The following is a 23799-nucleotide window of genomic DNA, read 5'->3' on the forward strand; positions in this document are numbered from 1 at the left end:
GGGGGGTGTGAGACAGCAAGAGTGAGCTCACATACGTTCATCGCTCAACAAGTTGTGGGGAATAATGTGCATGAACTCGCCAAAAGTGGGAGCTCACGTGAAGTGTAAGGCTTACCAAAGAGGATGGTTAGAGCTGAGCATTGCTTTTAAAGTTAGTCAAAATTTTATTAGCAGTTACTAAGTATAAGTAAATACCAACCCAATTAAGTAATAACAAAAGTAACAACATCACCTGCGATGCAATGCATATGACAAATTGAATTTAGTTCCATAAGTTAATCATGTGAGGGTCCGAGCTGCTCATGACCGTGAGCACGGCTAGTATACCAGTTTTACACTCTGCAGAGGTTGCGCATCTTTACCCACAAGTCATGTTACCCATCTGCCAAGGGATCGCGACTTCCCATACACCTCTACCGAGGAGGCGAGGCAGGGTAACACTACGAGGCCTTTACAAAGTTCCACTAGCTTCAGAAAACCCGCTACAGTTTATAGGAAGCTCCAATGCAGGAATCCCTTGCAGGACCGCCATCGCAGCAAAATCCTCCCGAGGGCCTCCCTACACTGACCACTCCCCTACTGCCCTTGCCCCTTTCAGGTAAGGTAGTCTTCCACTAGCTTTCCTAATTAATCGGCCAAGGGCGTCCCATTAAACCCTTGTGGTAGCACTGTTTTCCCGGGTGGTCGCTCCATGTTCCAATTAACATAATGATCTTATCATGAACAATAATAATAAACAGATAATAAAAGTGTGATCATGAGTAATGTATCTTCATACCCAAAACCACATAAAGCACTAGCAAGTACTACCCAAAAAGTTCAGTGGTAACAAGGTATAAAGATAATCAAACTAGGGTAACCTATTGGGTCCCATCAAAATTAACCTATGCAGATCATTATGATTAATTAGAACATGAGTGGGTAAAAAGAAGTGATCAAGGGCACAACTTGCCTGGGACTTGAGATTCCATGTACCAGGATGATCTTCAGATGACACGTGACCTCACTGCTAGTCGTTGCAATACAGACAAACATGGTATATGCAAAATTAACATCACACCAAACATAAGAACAAACTATATAAGAATATTCTACGCGTTGTAACGAGATCGTGGGTTCGAGAACTACTAAATTCGGGGTTACGGTTATGAAGTTATGGTTTTCCGAAGATCCACGTGGTTAAGTATAGAAGAGACTAAGTGCAACATTTTAACCTATATTTCATGACAAAACAAAGTTACCAGATGATAATAAATATTATTATGAGACTAATGCAACTATAATGGATCAAAACGAAGTTACGGTTATTGAATTATGAATTTATGGAGTTATTGAGTACATGGTATAGATTAATTCCGATGAATAATTTTAATTCATGTTTCATTGCTAAACAGAGGTACTAAGTGGTAGACAATATTAAAACAAAGTTAATGTCTCTGGAATGAATTAATTTGGAGCTAAAATGAATTTAATATGAATTATATAAGTCTCGGGATTGATTTTTGTATTAAAAATCTATTTATAATATTAATTTCCTATTTTCCCTATTTCCTGGACCGGGCACCAAAAACAGAGAAGCACGGGGGTCACGGTGTAAAAATTACTAAGACTCAATGAACAGCCGTATAGGACGGCGGGTTAGTTTCTAGGTTCCACGGGGGCTCTTTTGAAAGAAGTGCACGGCGAAGGGGTATCGTTGATTCAGAGCCGCCCGATCTAACCCAGACGGTCCAGATTAGATCTGAGAAGTGGCATGTAATGAAGCCAATCCAAACCGTTGGTGCATGGATCAACGGTCAAGATTTTACGCGGCCATGATCAATTCCCATACGCCCGATCTGGAATAAACGGCCCAGATCGGATTTCCTAGCCGCCGTCTACCGCATCTATCTTTGGCCCCACGATCGAAAACCCACGGTCAAGATCGACCCACCCTTCATCACGGATTGGATGGCGAGGAGCCTTTCTTCCTCCCCTGATCAGTACAGGCGGCGCCCAAACCCCCACGGCCGCGAGCACATCAGAGTCGCACCCGACGGTGCTCCCAGGTCCATCAACGGCAAACCAAGCGCAGATGCAAGAGGGGGCGGAAGTGAGCATAATGGGGGAGTCATCATACCTTGGTACAAGCTGCGAGGTGCCCTGCGCACGTGACCCGCGGCCCAGCGGTTAGATCCTTACACCGGCGAGCAATCACGGTATTATGGTGGATCTCCTAGGACACCCACCCAGGACGCAGCAAGCCGAGGGTATGGATCGACGGCGGCTTCATCTTTTCTCTCCCCTCTCCATTTCCTTTGCTCGACACCGCGCTTGATGAAGATCCGCACCGGCCGTTCTCTATCTCTCTCCGACCTCTTCCACTGGTTTTGATGCTCCGCTCAACGCTGCGATCTCCCAGCCTCGATACATTACGGGATTGTTGAATCGCAGAGCACCCCAGCCGGTATTTAAAGGCGCAAGGAGGTAGGATTGAGGCGAGAAATCCGCACTGGCGACCTCCCCAGACGTCCGCCCAACCTCACGCAGACGATAGCGATTCTGTTACGTTAGGAGTCCGTCCAGGTGGGAGCTCGGCCGGCTGTTCCATGCGCATGCGGTGGACTCGCCCCGCGCGGAATCCGTGGCGACTTGTTCACCGACGCGAGGAAAACGGGGATGAGTGGGGTCGGAGCATGCGCGCGCCCCTCCGTGCATTCGGTTGCGAATCGCCGAGCTGCGCAGCGCGATTTGGTGCGGCGGATCCGGCCGACGGGTACGGCGGCATTGAGCTGGTAAACGCCAGGGAGAAGAAAACGCTGACGCGCTGAGCCCCACCTGGCGGTGATTGAGGAAGGGCGAGCGTGAGCGCAGAGTGGCTGGCCAGGGGCCCCACACGTAAGCGAGGCGCGTGGGTAAGTGGGCTGTGAAGCCGGTTTGGGCCTAGGTGGGTTTTCCAAATCTCCTTTTTATTTTCTTTCTCTTTTCTTTTCTGTTTTCTTTTCTTATTATTTTTTTTATCTCAAATTCAAATTTTTGTTGTCCAGTTCATACTCAGATAAAATACACAAATCCAAATACCATTATGAGGAAGGTTTACTTATTTATATATGTAATTTTCTTTGTATTGTATAGCATCTTCCTTCTCTTTCTCCAAATTCTAGATTGTAAATTAGGTCTAAATTCAAATTTGAGTACCAATGGCTTTCTATAATTATTAAATTTATTGTTATCAAATGCACACACAATTAAACTCCGGCATGATGCATATATTATTTATATGTTTTTGGCTAATTACTTACTTAAATAAGGTTGTTCACATGTGATATCAAACAGAGGTATATTATACAGGAATAGTTATCTCCTTTTATTTGGTTTGCAAATTTGGGTATTACACTAAGTCACTTGACAAGCTCGGTATCTTTCCTTACCTCACCATGAACGTCTCACCCGTCTTGCAGACATTACAGAACATCGGAGATAAAGAAATGCGGAAGCGAATTACATAACTTACATTTATTTCAAAAGCAAGCTTGAGTTATTTTATTACAGACCAGAACTAAAAGTGAGTGCAGAGTAGTAATATTATACAAACCAAGGGAGGCACAAACTCCTCCCGATAAGTTATAAGCAAAAGATCCTATGTGGAGGACCGAGTCCTCCCGCACTTCAGTCTTGTTTTTCTTCTTTGGGAACCACCTTGGCACAGAAGCAGCAAAAGTCTGCTACTTCCTCACCTAAAAACAACGAAGGGATAAACCCTGAGTATGGAATTACTCAGCAAGTCTTACCCGACTAAAGAAAAGACTCTCAAGGGTATGCTGGTTGTATGGGAGTCAAGGTAAGGCTTTTCAATAATCAAAGACTCTGTTTTGCAGAAATGCTTACTAAAGTGGATCCTTAAAAATCCAATTTTATTTGTCAAGTTAAGTAGAGTTACCTGTAACTAGAGTTCTTTCTACCCTAGTTCAATCACTGGTCCTGCACTAGCCAATTTCTTAACAAAAGCCCATCGTCTTTAGTGGAATGCTACGTGTAGGGCAGTGACCAAGTCTTCATAACCGCGAAGGTACGGCGATCCGAATCGATTATACTCAGCTGAGGATCTCCAATCACACGACATATGTAGCACTTAACCCTTGCATATGTCAACCCGCCACCGGGGTTCTTAAGACCGGATCAGGTTCACGCAAACCGAGAGCACAGATACACCACCGTCCAGCCTCTTGCCACGGAGGGTACACGCTACTCTCGCCAGCGCTCCACGCCCATTTCGTGTTATCTTATTCCGGCCTTAGTCTGCCCGAGGCAAGGCTTACCCATGACGAGGCATGTGACCAGTTAAAGGGTCCTCGATCATCAAGCCTACATCGACAAGGTCCTTAATCGACTCAGACGGAGACACTACACCGAGACTCTCTTCTCGTGCAAGTCACCCGCCCGGTCTCAGCTTAATCATTTCAAACCCAAAGTTTGGTACCTGGCAGAGGTACATCTTTTCCGATGTTGAACCCATCAAGGCCTTGATGGATCCACCATCAAATTTTATTTTCGAAAACATCCCACCCACTTTTGCCACATCATATTTTGTGAAAACCAACCTTTTGTTTTTCTAAAGCAAAGCTAAGCATCAAAAATCTTTTGTAAAACCGGTGATCAAGGAAGGTAATCAAATTCAAGGAAGGTAATGCAGGAATTGTTTTATCAATCAACTCCTATCACCTAATGCATCAAGCAAGTGAGAAAGATTTTAAAATATCAAGGGAGGTGGCTAATGCACCGGGGCTTGCCTTCGTTTACAGGTGATTCGGGTTCGGATCCACAGATATCGAAGTAGAAGCAGTTGCCTGCTTGCGAATCCGAAGGTGGTGGTGTCCTGTCTTCGGTGACTTCTATCTCTTCTTCACGTTCTAATCATAACCATACATGTGTATAAGAATGGATGCCATGGGATGCTCATGAGGATGCAAAGATATTATAAACTTATTATCTATGTCTTGAATACAACTTTCCTTCACGGAATTCCGGGAACTTAGGGTTTCCGGAGTCGGTAAAGGAGTTCATAGGGCAGGGGGGTGTTTTGGGTTTTGGTGATCAAACAAGGTTCAAATCAATTCAAACTTTACCCAAGGCTTCTAAATATTGTTTTAAGTTCCCATAAAAAGTTTGGGCATTTTTGGGCTTATCAATTATTTTCTAAAAATCTATAACCAATACTTTTAACTATTTCAAATACCCTAAAATTTCTTACTTCCACTAAAAATCACAAAACTATTTTTACTAAATTCTAGGGAAAATAAGGAGCCTAGGAAAATTGGTCTCATATTTTTAGGATTTTTCTGTAATTTTCTACATATTTTTAAAGCTCCACTGAAAAAGAAAAAGGAAAAAGTGTAACAGTATTGGGCCAATTCTAACTCAAACGGCCCAACACCAGAGGAAAAAGGGCGCCCGCGCCCGCGTGCTCTGGTGACTTTGCAGAAAGGTCCTTGGTGTTCTGGCTAATCTGAAATGAGCATAAACACTATTTTCAGGAGTCGCTGACACTTCGCAGAAAGGCCCTCCAGTTTCTATCTCTTCCCCGCGAATGCCCCTGACCACGGCGCGTTGTTCGTTCATCACGGACAAGGTCTGTACCGGCCATGGCCGGCGAAGATTGCTCAAGCTAACTATCTATGAGGCTTCACTGACCTACGACGGCCTTGGAACACACACTAATTTGACCCGAACACCCCGAGAACGATCGGTCCACGTGCACGGCGGAAACCGAGCACGGGAGTACACGTTCCCGCGGATTGGGAGTGGTCTAGTTCGATTTAACGGGTCGGTGAGCATCAAGAGCAAGCAAGGATGTTGAAACAAGGAAACCGAGGGTGAGATTGGACCTGAATCGGGCTGACCACGGCGAGGTCAAGTTGTGCGGTGTTCCTGAGCGTTTTGGGGGAAATCTCGAATTGAAGCTTTCTGGTGGAGGATTTGAGGTGCAGAAGGGTGCGCTAGATGCTCGAATACATAACGAAGCTGACGGTGCACTGGATTTATAGACTCCGGGGGCGGTGGCTCTCAATTTGACCGCGATGTGTTGGCGGCCGGAGACGGGGAAGAAGCCTGGCGCGCGCGGTTACGTGTCCCTAGCCGTGGCGGGCTCATCGGCGATGATGGGACGGCAGTAGGGAATTACGGCGGTGCCGTGGAAAGGCTCGGACACGCGGCGGGCATAGAGATGGCACGACGGCGACGAGCGGCTTTATCTACGGCGGTGAGCAAAGGGGAGGGGTGCCGTGGGCGATCGGGGTGGCTTCCAGCTCGGCGGTGACGACTATCTTTTGACGCCGCGAAGTTATCCACTTACCTGAGCGTGAATCGTGACGCCGGCGACGTGAATCACGGCGGAGAGGTTACCGGCGTCGAGCTGTCCAAGCTGGCGTCCTTATCAGTGCACTGTACCATCGAGGAGCTTGTTCAGACAGTCTGACAGAGCGATTTGCAGGGGGTTTTTCTTCCAATTTCATGTGGCAACAAGTCTAAGTCTCTGCATCAAAGTTGTAGTTCTATGTACCAGCTACAAATCGACTATAGGGATTAAACCTATTTGAGCACTGGATCAAGGTTTAATTCAAGTCCAAAGTTAGCTCTGTTGCACTGAACTTCTGACTGAATCAGCCTGACAGCCAATCTTCAGGTTTAATTATCTCCAATATTCTCATAGGATCATGGCTTGAATCCTTAAACAAAGTTGTTCTCCTATGATTGGTTTACAAATTTGGTGTGGTGACCTAGGGCAAAAACCCTATGCTTTGAAAGTTACAAAGCCCCAAAGTGGAGCCTTCAACACTGAATTTCAGACTTAGTATAGAACTCAAATGAGGTCCATTTTGCATTTAAGTCCAAAACTTAGGGTTTGGCTTTCAAGTCCACATATTTGTGAACCAATTGACTTAAAATACTTATTTGGCTTGGTTTTTGCACTTTAGCCCAAAAGTGGACTAATTTTGCACATAAGCCCCTAGGGTTTGGTTTTAGGGTTTACCAGGGTTCCAATTAGGGTTTCTGGTATCCCAGGGGTATAAATGTGATTCAACTTTATTTTTGGGGTCATTTTATGACCTTTACCCTAAAGCTTTTAGGTTTTCTCAACTTGGGTTAAGTTTTACCCCTTTAATCCCTATTTAGGGTAAAGCTTCCTATCCAGGGTCCTATTTGCAAAACATTAAAACAATACAACTTGTTTGAAATTTTTGCCTAGTGAATGCACTCTAGGTGTGTCAAACATATGCAATGCCAATGCTATGATGTCATGCTCAAGTTTTAGTTATAGTAACACCAGGGGTGTTACATCCTTCCCCCCATAAAAGAATCTCGTCCCGAGATTAAAAATCCTAGGGTAGGTAATGGTAAAGAAAACACATCACATTTTTATTTCTTAAGTTTTGGTACAAGGCAGGGGTGGTGTGGGGGTCACTTCTCTATTACACAGTTATACAGGTTTTACAATTTACATGAGGCTAAAAAGCCTGGGAAATTCTTATCTAAAAAGTCTTGGGTTTCCCATGTAGCCTCATCTTCAGAATGCTGGTTCCACTGTATCTTATAAAACTTGAGAGTTTTTCTCCGGGTAACCCTGTCCTTTTGATCCAGAACTCGAATAGGATGTTCCGAGTATGTTAAATCTGGTTCCAGGACAACATCAGTCACTTCAACGGTTCGATCAGGAACCCGAAGACACTTCTTCAATTGTGACACGTGGAACACATTATGCACAGCAGACAATGTTTCGGGGAGCTGAAGTCGGTATGCCACTGGTCCACATTGCTCAAGCACCAGGAATGGACCAATGTACCTGGGTGCAAGTTTTCCTTTAACCCCAAAACGCGATACACCTTTCATTGGTGAGACCTTCAGGTAAACATAGTCTCCTTCCAGGAAATATAAGGGCATTCGCCGTGTGTCTGCATAACTCTTCTGACGAGCTTGTGCCTTCTTCATATTATAAATAATTTTCTGAACCTTATCCTCGGCCTCTTTCACCATATCAGGCCTAAAGAAGCATCTTTCTCCAGGTTCAGACCAATTTAGCGGAGTTCGACACCGACGTCCATATAAAGCTTCAAAGGGTGCCATCTTGATACTTTCTTGATAACTGTTATTGTATGAAAACTCCGCCAAAGGTAAACATTCATCCCATTTTGGTGAGAAGTCCAGAACACATGCCCGCAGCATATCTTCAAGTATTTGGTTCACTCTCTCAGTCTGTCCACTGGTTTGAGGATGATAGGCCGAACTGTGGAGTAACTTAGTACCCAGGGATTTATGAAGTTCTTCCCAGAATTTGGATACAAATTGTGGTCCACGATCTGACACTATAGTCTTTGGAACACCATGCAAACTGAGAATACGGGCGATGTACAATTCCGCATAGGTAATGACGGGATATTTTACTTTGACAGGGAGGAAGTGGGCGATCTTTGTGAGTCGATCAATGATAACCCAAATAGAGTCATACCCTTTTGCGGTCCTGGGCAATCCCACAATAAAGTCCATGCTGATGTCTTCCCATTTCCATGTTGGGATTGGCAAAGATTGTAATGGACCAGCAGTTTTCATGTGTATGGCCTTGACACGTCTGCAAGTGTCACACTTAGCCACATAGCGTGCAATTTCAATCTTCATCTTTGTCCACCAGTAATGTTGCTTTAAATCTTGATACATCTTAGTGCTTCCGGGATGAATAGAATAACGACTAAGATGTGCTTCATCAAGAATTTGCTGGCGGAGTTCTTCGTTCTTTGGCACTACTATGCGGTTTTTAAACCATATCACACCTCGATCGTCTTCCTTGAAACACTTGGCTACTCCAGCCCTTATCTTCTCTCGTATGTGCTTCATACCCAGATTATCCTTTTGGGCATCAATTATTCTTTGCAAAATGATTGACTCAAGCTTTAGCTGATTTAGAGTCCCTTGTTGGATGATCCCCAGGTTTAGCTTTTCCATTTCCTGACACAAAGTGTTCTCGGAGGTCTTCGCCATAAGACAGTGGCAGGAAGTCTTACGACTCAACGCATCTGCCACCACATTTGCTTTGTCTGGGTGATAATGGATCTCCAGTTCATAGTCTTTAATGAGCTCAAGCCATCGTCTTTGCCTCATATTTAACTCTGACTGGGTGAAGATATACTTCAAACTTTTATGATCTGTATATATGTGACAGATATTTCCCAGCAGATAGTGACGCCAAATCTTCAGGGCATGAACCACAGCAGCTAGCTCCAGATCATGAGTTGGATAATGCTCCTCATGTCGGCGCAACTGCCTTGAAGCATACGCAATTACTCGGCCCTCTTGCATCAGTACACAGTCGAGCCCACTGCTAGATGCATCACAATATACATCAAAAGGCTTAGTGATGTCCGGTTGAGCCAATACCGGAGCAGTGGTGAATAATGTCTTCAGTTGCTCAAAGGCTTCATTACACTTAGAAGACCAATTGAACTTAATGTCATTCTTTAATAAACTTGTGATTGGCTTCACAAGCTTAGAAAAATCTGGTATGAATCTGCGATAATACCCAGCTAGTCCAAGAAAACTCCGGACTTGGTGAACAGTTGTTGGGGGTTTCCACTCCAGAATATCTTTGACCTTGCTAGGATCTACCGCAATTCCTTTGGCCGATAACACGTGCCCCAAAAATTGAATTTCTTCCAACCAGAACGCGCACTTGCTGAACTTGGCATATAGCTGATGTTCCCTGAGGCGCGTCAATACAATCCGTAAATGCTGAGCATGGTCCTCTTCATTCTTAGAATATATCAAGATATCGTCGATGAAGACTACCACGAATTTGTCCAACTCGGGCATGAATACCGAGTTCATCAAATAGGTGAAGTGGGCAGGAGCATTTGTGAGCCCGAAAGACATTACTAGGTATTCAAACAATCCATACCGCGTAGTAAACGCGGTCTTCGGTATATCCTCGGGCCGAATACGGATTTGATGATAGCCCGACCTGAGATCAATTTTGGAAAATACCCTCGCCCCAGTCAGTTGATCAAATAAGATGTCGATCCTTGGAAGAGGGTACTTATTCTTGATGGTGACCTCATTCAGGGGTCGATAATCCACACACATTCGCAAGGTTTGATCCTTCTTCTTAACAAAAATGGCGGGGCAACCCCATGGGGACGAGCTTGGCCGGATGAATCCCTTATTCAGTAGATCTTGTAATTGAATTTTCAATTCCGCCAACTCATTAGGGGGCATACGGTACGATCTTCGGGAGATGGGAGCCGTACCGGGCTTTAGCTCAATTACGAATTCTACATCTCTTTCAGGGGGCAGTCCAGGCAAATCTTCCGGAAATACATCTGGAAATTCACATACTACCGGAATGTTCTTGATCTCCGGTACAATGGCTTCATATACTCTACCAGAAGCTTTGGCTGGATTGGTTACGGGGAGAGTCAAAAGAATCTCTTCTTGATTATAGCTCAACCTGACGGTTCTGAGTTCAGTGTTGAGAATTGCCTTGTGTTGGGTTAACCAATTCATACCCAAGATTACATCTATATCCTGGCCTTTTAGAACAATCATGTTAGCAGGAAAGTTCCGTCCGGCCATTGTTACTGGCACTCCATAGGCCACTTCTTTAGTAAAAATGTGTCCCCCAGGTGAATGAATTTTAAATCCCTCCTTTGATTCATGGTATGTAATGCGATGTTGCTCCACAAATTTCTTGCTAATGAATGTATGTGAAGCACTAGAATCAAAAAGAATAATTGCTGGGTGACTGGCCACGGGAAACGTACCCATCATCACCGGCTCTCCTTCCGGTGTAGTAGCCACTTGGGTGTAATATACACGCCCCGTCTTCTTTGTATTTTTCCCCATAGCATTTCCTTTGGGCTGAGCTGATTTCCCAGATCCTTGCGAAGCATTTGATTGATTTTGCCTAGGATATGGGCAGTCTTTGATGAAGTGTCCCGACTTGCCGCAATTAAAACACCCAGTTGAAGAACTAGGCAAGGCAGGGAATCGAGTGCCTGGGACACCCGGCTGATTTGGGGTAGTGGGGGTATTGTTGGGGCGAATAATGATAGGTTGTTTGAAGGGGAATGAGGGTGGACGAGAAAAAGTACGATTTTGGCCTGAAGGTCGGATCACAAACCGTTGCTTCTTCGCCTAGCCCTGATTAGGCCTCTCACCACCAAATCCCTTATTCTTCCCAGAATTTGCATATTTTGCTTCAACAGATAAGGCTGTGCTGACAGCCTTTCCATACGTGAGATCTATGCATGTGGCCATCTTTCTCTGTAGCCGATCATTTAAACCCCGCATAAAACAGTTCTTCTTCTTTAAATCAGTATTCACCTGGTCGATGGCATACTGCGACAGGTGATTAAACTTGTTGAGATATTGAGTGACGGTATCTACCCCTTGTTTTAACTTCATAAATTCCTCTTGTTTCATATGCAGCACTCCTTCGGGTATGTAGTGCTCACGGAAGGCTGCTTTAAACTCTTCCCAGGTGACTTGATGGTTGACAGGTTGAATAGCCACAAAATTTCCCCACCAGGTACTGGCAGGACCACGGAGTTGTTGTGCTGCGAACAACGGCTTCTGCGTCTCTGAGCAACGGAGAAGACCAAACTTTTGTTCAATAACCCGAATCCACTCATCCGCTTCAAGGGGATCTTCAGCTTTGACGAATAGGGGTGGACGGGTTTCAGAGAAGTCCAGATAGGTGGTCTCCCGGGGGCCTTGCGGATAACCTCTTCCTGCCTGCTGCTGGAATTGCTGCTGACCCGCCATTTCCCTAAGGAAGCGGGTATTGTCTGCGGTGGCATTCACCAAGGCGGCAATCGCCTCGGCTAACGTGGGAGGAACCGGAGGTGGGTTTGGGGTAACATCCCTTCCCTCGGAAGTTCCTGCTGCGTCTTGTCCTCGAGTTCTGGTCGGCATCTGTGGCAAAGAACATTTGAAGTAAACATAATGTGCCAGAGAGAACCTTCCATTTTACATTACTATAAAAAGTAATGATACAGACTCGATATTACATAACAGGATACATTACCCATTATACAAAAGCTCAACCTACTATACAACAGTACACCCTACAATACACTACTCTACCTTTATTACACCATTATTCCTGCTTTCCATTACTCTTGGCGGCCTCATCGTCAGGTGTGGGAGTCCAGACATCAACCAACCTCAAAGAAGGAGGAGGCTCAAAAAGGTCTAACTCCCCACCCAGTGCACGTCCCGCAACGTGAGATGGTCCGGCTTCTGCCTCAGCAGGATGTGCAGGCTCACTAGGGTGTAATTGTGAGTATAGTATATGGACTTCCTCATGCAACGTATTGCAGTAAACCTGCAGGTCATCGACAGTCGAGCTAAGTTCTTTAATTCGGGCCTGAGCCCTTGCTTCCTTAGCACATATTAGCAAACGAGACTGTACGGCCCAGTCAAGTGCTAAGTCTCGATCAGCGAGCTGATCCTGCAGATGTCAGATGTCCCTTCTCAGTTCATTGATTCTATCTCCGTCGGCGACCCAAGCATTGGTCCTGTGTTGAAGCGCTGCTTGAAGTCGACTCACTCGGGCTTCAAGGTCTCCGATGGGGTCATTACTTCCACTGCTGCTGCTTTCATGTCGGGGAGCCAATTGATGCCGAGGCACCCCAATTGGTCCCGTAGACTTGCGTGCCGTTAGTCTGGTGCGTGGCGGCATCTTTTTAAGGGGGAAAATGTTATTAGTAGAATTCTTAGCATGATGCATGTGTAAGTACAGAATCAACCTTAGTCGATTCAACCTTCTATACATTGCACTCTTCCTATCTGGTCTTTAAGATAGACTCTTCAGAATACTTAGGTAAGAAGAGAAAAGAGTTTTTAGGTAAGACCTTTGAAAATCCTTTTGAAGATGCCTCAAAATATCTGCAAAGAAGGGCTACGCTCTGATACCAGCTGTGACGGAACCTCCCAAGTAATTAGGCCCACCTACAGTTGTCCTTGTCTAACAGACATCAGACACCCTGTAGATGTTCCTAAGTCACTTGACAAGCTCGGTATCTTTCCTTACCTCACCAGGAACGTCTCACCCGTCTTGCAGACATTACAGAACATCGGAGATAAAGAAATGCGGAAGCGAATTACATAACTTACATTTATTTCAAAAGCAAGCTTGAGTTATTTTATTACAGACCAGAACTAAAAGTGAGTGCAGAGTAGTAATATTATACAAACCAAGGGAGGCACAAACTCCTCCCGATAAGTTATAAGCAAAAGATCCTATGTGGAGGACCGAGTCCTCCCGCACTTCAGTCTTGTTTTTCTTCTTTGGGAACCACCTTGGCACAGAAGCAGCAAAAGTCTGCTACTTCCTCACCTAAAAACAACGAAGGGATAAACCCTGAGTATGGAATTACTCAGCAAGTCTTACCCGACTAAAGAAAAGACTCTCAAGGGTATGCTGGTTGTATGGGAGTCAAGGTAAGGCTTTTCAATAATCAAAGACTCTGTTTTGCAGAAATGCTTACTAAAGTGGATCCTTAAAAATCCAATTTTATTTGTCAAGTTAAGTAGAGTTACCTGTAACTAGAGTTCTTTCTACCCTAGTTCAATCACTGGTCCTGCACTAGCCAATTTCTTAACAAAAGCCCATCGTCTTTAGTGGAATGCTACGTGTAGGGCAGTGACCAAGTCTTCATAACCGCGAAGGTACGGCGATCCGAATCGATTATACTCAGCTGAGGATCTCCAATCACACGACATATTAGCACTTAACCCTTGCATATGTCAACCCGCCACCGGGGTTCTTAAGACCGGATCAGGTTCATGCAAACCGAGAGCACAGATACACCACCGTCCAGCCTCTTGCCACGGAGGGTACACGCTACTCTCGCCACTGCTCCACGCCATTTCGTGTTATCTTATTCCGGCCTTAGTCTGCCCGAGGCAAGGCTTACTCATGACGAGGCATGTGACCAGTTAAAGGGTCCTCGATCATCAAGCCTACATCGACAAGGTCCTTAATCGACTCAGACGGAGACACTACACCGAGACTCTCTTCTCGTGCAAGTCACCCGCCCGGTCTCAGCTTAATCATTTCAAACCCAAAGTTTGGTACCTGGCAGAGGTACATCTTTTCCGATGTTGAACCCATCAAGGCCTTGATGGATCCACCATCAAATTTTATTTTTGAAAACATCCCACCCACTTTTGCCACATCATATTTTGTGAAAACCAACCTTTTGTTTTTCTAAAGCAAAGCTAAGCATAAAAAATCTTTTGTAAAACAGGTGATCAAGGAAGGTAATCAAATTCAAGGAAGGTAATGCAGGAATTGTTTTATCAATCAACTCCTATCACCTAATGCATCAAGCAAGTGAGAAAGATTTTAAAATATCAAGGGAGGTGGCTAATGCACCGGGGCTTGCCTTCGTTTACAGGTGATTCGGGTTCGGATCCACAGATATCGAAGTAGAAGCAGTTGCCTGCTTGCGAATCCGAAGGTGGTGGTGTCCTGTCTTCGGTGACTTCTATCTCTTCTTCACGTTCTAATCATAACCATACATGTGTATAAGAATGGATGCCATGGGATGCTCATGAGGATGCAAAGATATTATAAACTTATTATCTATGTCTTGAATACAACTTTCCTTCACGGAATTCCGGGAACTTAGGGTTTCCGGAGTCGATAAAGGAGTTCATAGGGCAGGGGGGTGTTTTGGGTTTTGGTGATCAAACAAGGTTCAAATCAATTCAAACTTTACCCAAGGCTTCTAAATATTGTTTTAAGTTCCCATAAAAAGTTTGGGCATTTTTGGGCTTATCAATTATTTTCTAAAAATCTATAACCAATACTTTTAACTATTTCAAATACCCTAAAATTTCTTACTTCCACTAAAAATCACAAAACTATTTTTACTAAATTCTAGGGAAAATAAGGAGCCTAGGAAAATTGGTCTCATATTTTTAGGATTTTTCTGTAATTTTCTACATATTTTTAAAGCTCCACTGAAAAAGAAAAAGGAAAAAGTGTAACAGTATTGGGCCAATTCTAACTCAAACGGCCCAACACCAGAGGAAAAAGGGCGCCCGCGCCCGCGCGCTCTGGTGACTTTGCAGAAAGGTCCTTGGTGTTCTGGCTAATCTGAAATGAGCATAAACACTATTTTCAGGAGTCGCTGACACTTCGCAGAAAGGCCCTCCAGTTTCTATCTCTTCCCCGCGAATGCCCCTGACCACGGCGCGTTGTTCGTTCATCACGGACAAGGTCTGTACCGGCCATGGCCGGCGAAGATTGCTCAAGCTAACTATCTATGAGGCTTCACTGACCTACGACGGCCTTGGAACGCACACTAATTTGACCCGAACACCCCGAGAACGATCGGTCCACGTGCACGGCGGAAACCGAGCACGGGAGTACACGTTCCCGCGGATTGGGAGTGGTCTAGTTCGATTTAACGGGTCGGTGAGCATCAAGAGCAAGCAAGGATGTTGAAACAAGGAAACCGAGGGTGAGATTGGACCTGAATCGGGCTGACCACGGCGAGGTCAAGTTGTGCGGTGTTCCTGAGCGTTTTGGGGGAAATCTCGAATTGAAGCTTTCTGGTGGAGGATTTGAGGTGCAGAAGGGTGCGCTAGATGCTCGAATACATAACGAAGCTGACGGTGCACTGGATTTATAGACTCCGGGGGCGGTGGCTCTCAATTTGACCGCGATGTGTTGGCGGCCGGAGACGGGGAAGAAGCCTGGCGCGCGCGGTTACGTGTCCCTAGCCATGGCGGGCTCATCGGTGATGATGGGACGGCAGTAGGGAATTACGGCGGTGCCGTGGAAAGGCTCGGACACGCGGCGGGCATAGAGATGGCACGACGGCGGCGAGCGGCTTTATCTACGGCGGTGAGCAAAGGGGAGGGGTGCCGTGGCCGATCGGGGTGGCTTCCAGCTCGGCGGTGACGACTATCTTTTGACGCCGCGAAGTTATCCACTTACCCGAGCGCGAATCATGACGCCGGCGACGTGAATCACGGCGGAGAGGTTACCGGCGTCAAGCTTGTTCAGACAGTCTGACAGAGCGATTTGCAGGGGGTTTTTCTTCCAATTTCATGTGGCAACAAGTCTAAGTCTCTGCATCAAAGTTGTAGTTCTATGTACCAGCTACAAATCGACTATAGGGATTAAACCTATTTGAGCACTAGATCAAGGTTTAATTCAAGTCCAAAGTTAGCTCTGTTGCACTGAACTTCTGACTGAATCAGCCTGACAGCCAATCTTCAGGTTTAATTATCTCCAATATTCTCATAGGATCATGGCTTGAATCCTTAAACAAAGTTGTTCTCCTATGATTGGTTTACAAATTTGGTGTGGTGACCTAGGGCAAAAACCCTATGCTTTGAAAGTTACAAAGCCCCAAAGTGGAGCCTTCAACACTGAATTTCAGACTTAGTATAGAACTCAAATGAGGTCCATTTTGCATTTAAGTCCAAAACTTAGGGTTTGGCTTTCAAGTCCACATATTTGTGAACCAATTGACTTAAAATACTTATTTGGCTTGGTTTTTGCACTTTAGCCCAAAAGTGGACTAATTTTGCACATAAGCCCCTAGGGTTTGGTTTTAGGGTTTACCAGGGTTCCAATTAGGGTTTCTGGTATCCCAGGGGTATAAATGTGATTCAACTTTATTTTTGGGGTCATTTTATGACCTTTACCCTAAAGCTTTTAGGTTTTCTCAACTTGGGTTAAGTTTTACCCCTTTAATCCCTATTTAGGGTAAAGCTTCCTATCCAGGGTCCTATTTGCAAAACATTAAAACAATACAACTTGTTTGAAATTTTTGCCTAGTGAATGCACTCTAGGTGTGTCAAACATATGCAATGCCAATGCTATGATGTCATGCTCAAGTTTTAGTTATAGTAACACCAGGGGTGTTACAGTAATGATGTATCCCTTGTGGAGCGGTCGGTCCGAGCCCAAGGTCGGGCGAGGCGGAGACTTCTCCTGAGGCCGAGGCTAGGGTCGGGCGAGGACGTGATTCCTCCCGAGGCCGAGGCTGAGGCTGAGTCTTGGGGTCGGGCGAGGCGGAGACCTCCTCCCGAGGCCGAGGCCTAAGGTCGGGCGAGGCGGAGCTTCCTGTTGCGCCCGAGGTTGAACTTGCTGTTGTCAGCCTTGCCCGGATGGCTGGCACAGCAGTCGGAGCGGGGTGAGCGGCGTTGTTTTCCTGTCAGATCGGTCAGTGAAAGGGAGAAGTGACTGCGGTCACTTCGACCTTGCCGACTAAGGCGCGCGTGTCAGGATAAGGTGTCAGGCGATCCTCGCATTGAATGCGCCTGCGATACAGTCGGTTGGAGAGGCGATTTGGCCAAGGTTGCTTCTTGACGAAGCCTGCCCAAGCTGGGCCTCGGGCGTGCCGAGGGTGCGCCCACTGCCTGAGGAGGCCCTCGGGCGAGACGTAACTTCGTCCAGGACTACAGTTCCCGCCCGAGGCTTGGCTCGGGCGAGGCGAGATTGCGTCCCTTGGGTAGACGAAGCCTTGACATGAATCGTGCCCATCAGTCTTTGCGGTTTGTGCTGAGGGTTGTTACCATCCGTGTTAAGGAGTGTTGGGGGTACCCCTAATTACGGTACTCGATAGTAGCCCCCGAGCCTCGAAGGGAGCGTTGGTACTCGCTTGGAGGCTTTACCGCACTTTTTGCGAGGGGACCAGCCTTTCTCGGTTATACTTTGTTCTGGTGGGTGCGCCCGAGCGCACCCGCCGGGTGTAGCCCCCGAGGCCTCGGAGGAGTGGTTTGACTCCTCTGAGGTCTTAATGCCTTTCGTGATGCCTTGGCCGGCCTTGTTGTTCCCTCATGCGGCCTGGTCGTAGCTCGGGTGCATGGTCAGGTTCAGAGTTTTTAGGCTGGTTTGTTGACGCTGTCAACGGTTTGGTCGTAGCCGGGTTGCGAGAGCAGCCCCCGAGCCTCTGCACGGAGCGAGAGGACGATCAAGGACTGTCTCGACTTTTATTATACGCCCCTTGCAAGGAGGAAGGGGGGGAAAGCGCCATGTTGCCCTCGGAGGGCGCCAAACATGGTGTCTCCAGTGAGTTGCTAATGGGTGATCCGAGTGGACGCCCATGCCCCGTTTGATAAGGGTCGGCTAGTGGCCCAGAGGCGCGCTCCAAAAGTACCTGCAGGTGATTTGCCGGACCCGGACCCGTTCGATAGGGCCCGAGGGCTCGATGCCTCCCTCTAGTGGGATTCCGTTACAAAATCGCTCCTGTTGGTCTCAGAAATGTCCTAGGGTACCTCGGGAGCGCAGCCCAAGCCTCGGCCATGTAACAGACGTACCCAGAGTAATCCCTCACTCTACGCGCTCTGGGGCGGCTGTCGAACCCTTCCGAGGGGCCAGCCTTCGAAGCCCTGATCAGTAATAGGCTTTGAGCCCGAGTGCTCTGGGGCGGCTGTCGAACCCTTCTGAGGGGCCAGCCTTCGAACCCCTGATCAGTAATGGGCTCGGAGCCCACTTGCTTCGTGGAGAAGGATCCCTTTCCGAAATATCCCCTTTCCCGGTCCCTGTAGCAAGAGAGAGAAAGAGGAAGAGGAAAAGGATATGAATTTAAATAGTGCGGCGCACCTTTTTTGACGCGGTCATCATGACGGAGGTGAAACGACACCCGCTTCGCCTACCAAAGGTGTCGCTTGCCCTGCCGAGGAGTTAATGCGACGGGACGGGCGATTCGTGGGGTGGCCGTTGCGCGTTCTCAAGCCATTCGAGGAACAGACCATGGGCACGCCGTATTCATGCCGCGGGAGAAGGCTCTCCTGCCGCTCCAAGAGGGGACGCGAGCCTGCAGGCGATTCGACCGTTGCTTCCGCTCGTCTGCTGCTACAATTACTGCGGGCCCACTTTTGGCCACATCAACCGTCGCGCCTCCTCCCGCGGCTGACTGACCCGTGATCGTTGTGCTCGATTGGCACTGTTGGGTTATGCGCAGGGCTGCCTCGAGTCGCGGCACCATATCCGCAGTCGAGAAGGCGCGACATTGGCGCAAGTGGCGGTACGATTTCTTGCACATAGTAACCGGCGCGCCGGTTACATGACGTGTGGGCCTGGGCCTCCATGCCGGATGCGACGAAGCCGAAGGGGTGCGCCACCGCGGTGCGGTTCCATGCCACCTGTATGGCGGTCCGTCCTTTCAACCGCTGGTTTCGGCGAGGGTGGAGGAGTGCTTGTAACCGTGGGGCGGTTACATGCTCCGCGTGCGGCGGTTTGGCTTCTTTCGTTTCGGGTCAGCTTGCATGACGTGTGGGACTCAGCCCCCGTGTCGTAGGGGGAGGACCCTGGAGCGCGTCGGTGAAGACTTTGCCCATGGCGCTTGGGGATACGAGTGGGGAGAGCCGCCTTTAAAAAGGGGTTGATCTCTCGGGCAGTAGCCATGCCTTCGCACCCTCCTCATGCATCGTGCCCTTCCACCTTCCGAGCCCCTAGATGGGGAGCATTCGCGTTGCCTTTGTCTTGCTGCTGTTGGAGGATCGCGACCTCGCGGGGGTTGGCACCCTTCAGCCATCGCTCGGCTTCAAGGATTTTCATCACGCAGCCCGGCTGCATTCCCTCACCAATGGTCATCCGTAGGGATGATCATCAGCCTTGTGGTGGGGAGAAGCGAGCCGGCTGCGGCCTCTGCCCCGCCCTCAGCTTCAAGGATCTTCATCATCCGGGCTGGGGAGGGGGCGCACCGAGTTGGGGCCTGCCTCCGCGCGGGTAGCGGCCCGCTCCTTCCCTCAGTGATCGGGGGAAAAGGGCGTTCGCCGCCTGTGGCGCTGGTAGCGCTGCGGAGGAGGCGTCCTCCAGCCATGCGGGGGAAGGCGAACTGCTGCTGCCCGGCCAGGGTGCAACTGTCCGTCCTTCGCCCGAGCGACGATCACCGGCTGCACCGGGGGGTCGCACAACACGTCGTACGCTGCGAGGGTCGTACTCGTGTTCTGGGACGGTCCCGTTCTCGTTCTTGTGGCGAGAGCGGGAGTGAGGACCTGCTGGTGCGCTTTGGGGCGGCTGCCGCTCGCTGGTGCGGTGTTGGTGGGCAGGTGGCCGCTGTCGTCGGTGCTGAGGTGGTGGTCGCCAGAGGAGGTTTCTCCGCCAACGAGACCATCAGCGCCACCTACGCTCCGGACCTCCGGCTCTTTGGCTTTAATGGCTGGTTCTCGTCTCCCATGAGGGGACGTGAACAAGGGCCTTTCAGCAGCAGCGTTTGCCCTGGCGCCATCGCTGCAGCTGTCTTGCCGCCCGAGACGGAGGTCGTTGTCGCGCTGTTGGTGCAGTGGTTACCGGCGAACCACCTGGAGTTTGTTATCCTGCAGGCCCTCTGGTGTGGAGGTTGTTCATACTCGCAGGAATGGAACCGGAGTCCCGTTTGTAATGGTACCCTGAACATGGGTGTTTGTTCATTGTGGCCGCTGAGGCCTGAACATTTGGGCATTTGAGCACGATGTCGTGTTTCTTCCTCATTTCGAGCACTAGGACTCGCCTGTCGGCTAGCTGAGCCACTTAATCGAGCGTGAGTTGCTTTGCGCGGAAGGTGACAAGTGAGGTATCCGTATCCCGGAGGCGTAGGAGTTCCTCGGCTCGGTCGGCCTTGCCGCTCAAGGCTTCTCTTGCTAAGTTTTAGAACCCTCGGCCGCTCTGCGATGAGCTGAAGCCGGAGGCAGCGGCGTCGGCGTGGACAGAGGCAGAGTCAGCTCGAAAAGAGGCTTTGTCGGCCCAGGAGCATGTGGCTTCCCAGGCCGAGGAGGTGCAGCAGCAGCGGCTGGAGCTTGGCTAGGTCGTCCGCGAGCGGGACCAATCCCAGAGTCACGTCGCTGAGGCTGGGAGCCGGGCTGAGGTCCTCGGGGGACAGCCAGCTGAGGCTACGGAGCGGCTAGCCGGGGTGTCTTCTCGGGCCAGAACCCTTGCGGAGAACCTGGTCGTGAGGGCCCAAGCGCGGTGCTGGCGTCCTCCTTCGAGGTGGAGATCCTTCCGCCCGAGTCGCCGTCCGAGGCTGGGCCAGGATCTGCCGAGGGTGGAAACGTCGCCGAGGGTGCTGCTTCTCCACCTGCCGATGTCCGAACCTTTTTTGAACAGTTTGTCTGAAGTATGCGTATGTTTTTCGCGGCCGCTGGGGCCTAAACATTTTAACGCTGGATTATAAAGCTGTGTTTTCTTTCCTCTTGTTTCGTGTGTTAGGACTTGTTTGGTAGCAGAGTTACTTTTCGCGGAAGGTGATGAGTGAGGTATCCGTATCCCGGAGGCGTAGGAGTCCCTCAGCTCGGTCGGCCTTGCCGCTGACGTGTACTCTCTTCGTTTTTAGGGTTCTGCTATCGAAGCAGTCGAAACGGCACGAAAGTCGTTCTGGCAGAAAAGTTTTCAAGCGTTAGGACTTGTTCGGCAGTAGAGTCCCTCGTTCGAGCGCGAGTTACTTTTTCGCGGAAGGTGATGAGTGAGGTATCCGTATCCCGGAGGCGTAGGAGTCCCTCGGCTCAATCGGCCTTGCCGCTTACGTGTACTCTCGTTGTTTTTAGGACCCCACTATCGAAGCAGTAGAAAACTGCGAAAGTCGTTCTAGCAGAAAAGTTTTCCGAGGAAAATTTTGACGCAGAGGGGGTCCCCCCCTTCTAGCCCCCGAGGGAGGGTCGGGCTTTGCCGAGGCAAGGTTGATCCTTCCTTGACGGTTAGACTTTATTTATGTATGTAAAGAAAAAACGAGGTATATGAATGACTTGAAACATCTTAATGGTAAAAGCGACGTAGTTGTTGGATGTTCCAAGCGTTGCTGTAGACCTCACCCTGATCGTTGGCCAGCTTGTATGTTCCGGGCTTCAAAATCTTGGCGATGATGAACGGCCCTTCCTAGGGAGGAGTGAGCTTGTGGCGCCCTCGGGCGTCTTGTCGCTGCCAAAGTACCAGGTCTCCCACCTGGAAGTCTCGGGACCGAACCCTTCGGGCGTGGTAGCGTCGCAGAGACTGCTGATACCGTGCCGAGTGTAGTAAGGCCACGTCCTGAGCCTCTTCCAGCTGGTCCAATGAATCTTCTCGGCTGGTCTGGTTACCTCCGTCGTCGTACGCCTTTGTCCTCGGGGAACCGTATTCTGAGTCTGTGGGTAAGATAGCCTCGGCCCCATAGACTAGAAAGAACGGCGAGAAACCCACGGCTCGGCTCGGCGTCGTCCTCAGAATCCAGACCACCAAGGGTAGCTCTTTCATCCACCGCTTGCCAAACTTGTTGAGGTCGTTGTAGATCCTCGGTTTAAGTCCATGTAGAATCATACCGTTGGCCTGCTCCACCTGCCCATTCGTCATGGGGTGAGCTACGGCAGCCCAGTCCACACGGATGTGGTGGTCCTCGCAGAAGTCCAGGAACTTCTTCCCAGTGAACTGTGTGCCGTTGTCGGTGATGATGGAGTTTGGGGCCCCAAAGCGATGGATGATGTTGGTGAAGAACGCCACTGCCTCCTCGGACTTGATGCTGGTTAAGGGTCGGACCTCGATCCACTTGGAGAATTTGTTGATGGCGACCAGCAGGTGCGAGAAGCCCCCGGGTGCCTTTTGCAAGGTACCGACGAGGTCCAGACCCCACACTGCAAACGGCCAGGTGATGGGTATTGTTTGCAGGGCCTGAGCGAACAGGTGCGTCTATCTCGCGTAGAATTGACACCCTTGGCAAGAGCGTACAATCCTAGTGGCGTCGGCCACCGTGATCGGCCAGTAGAAACCTTGTCGGAAGGCGTTTCCCACGAGGGCTCGAGGTGCTGCGTGGTGACCGCAAGCCCCCGAGTGTATCTCTCATAACAGCTCTTGTCCTTCGGCGACGGATATGCATCGTTGGAGAATGCCCGAGGGGCTGCGGTGGTAGAGCTCTTTCTCATCACCCAGTAAAATGAACGACTTGGCGCGCCGAGCCAGTCACCGAGCTTCGACCTTGTCGAGGGGCAGCTCTCCTCGGAGGAGATATTGTAGGTACGGGGTCTGCCAGTTCGTGTTTGGCGTGACCCCATTTCGCTCCCCCTCGATGCGCAAGGCTTCACCCTCGGCGGCCGAGGGTACCTCGGGCTGGGTCGAGGCTTCCTCGGGCTCGGGCGTGTCGTCGATCTTGACGGAGGGTTGATGTATGTCTCTGGAGAAAACGTCTAGGGGAACCTTTGTCTGCCCCGAGGCTATTTTCGCCAGCTCGGCCGCAGTCTTGTTGTACCGTCGAGCGATGTGGTTGAGCTCCAGCTTGTAGAACTTGTCTTCTAGGCGCCGAACTTCGTCGCAGTAGGCCTCCATCTTCGGGTCGCGGCAGTGGGAGTTCTTCATGACTTGGTCGATGACAAGCTGCGAGTCGCCATGAGCGTCGAGGCACCGAACCCCTAGCTCGACGGCGATGTGCAGCCCATTAACCAAAGCCACATACTCGGTCACGTTGTTTGATGCTGGAAAATGGAGGCGCAGCACGTAGCGCACATGTTTCCCGAGGGGTGAGATGAAGAGCAGGCCAGCACCTGCTCCCGTTTTCATCAGCGACCCATCGAAGTACATGGTCCAAAGTTTGGGTTGGATCGGAGCTGTTGGCAATTGGGTGTCAACCCATTCAGCCAAGAAATCCGCCAAGACTTGGGACTTTATGGCCTTCCGAGGGACGAATGAGAGTGTTTCGCCCATGAGCTCCACTGCCCACTTTGCTATCCTACCCGAGGCCTCTTGGCACTGGATGATCTCCCCCAGGGGGAAGGATGACACCATAGTCACCGGATGAGACTCGAAGTAGTGTCGCAATTTTCGCCGCGTCAGAATTACTGCGTAAAGTAGCTTCTGGATTTGTGGGT

Source organism: Zea mays, chromosome 8, assembly GCF_902167145.1.
Source record: "Zea mays cultivar B73 chromosome 8, Zm-B73-REFERENCE-NAM-5.0, whole genome shotgun sequence".
Taxonomy (NCBI): Eukaryota; Viridiplantae; Streptophyta; class Magnoliopsida; order Poales; family Poaceae; genus Zea; species Zea mays.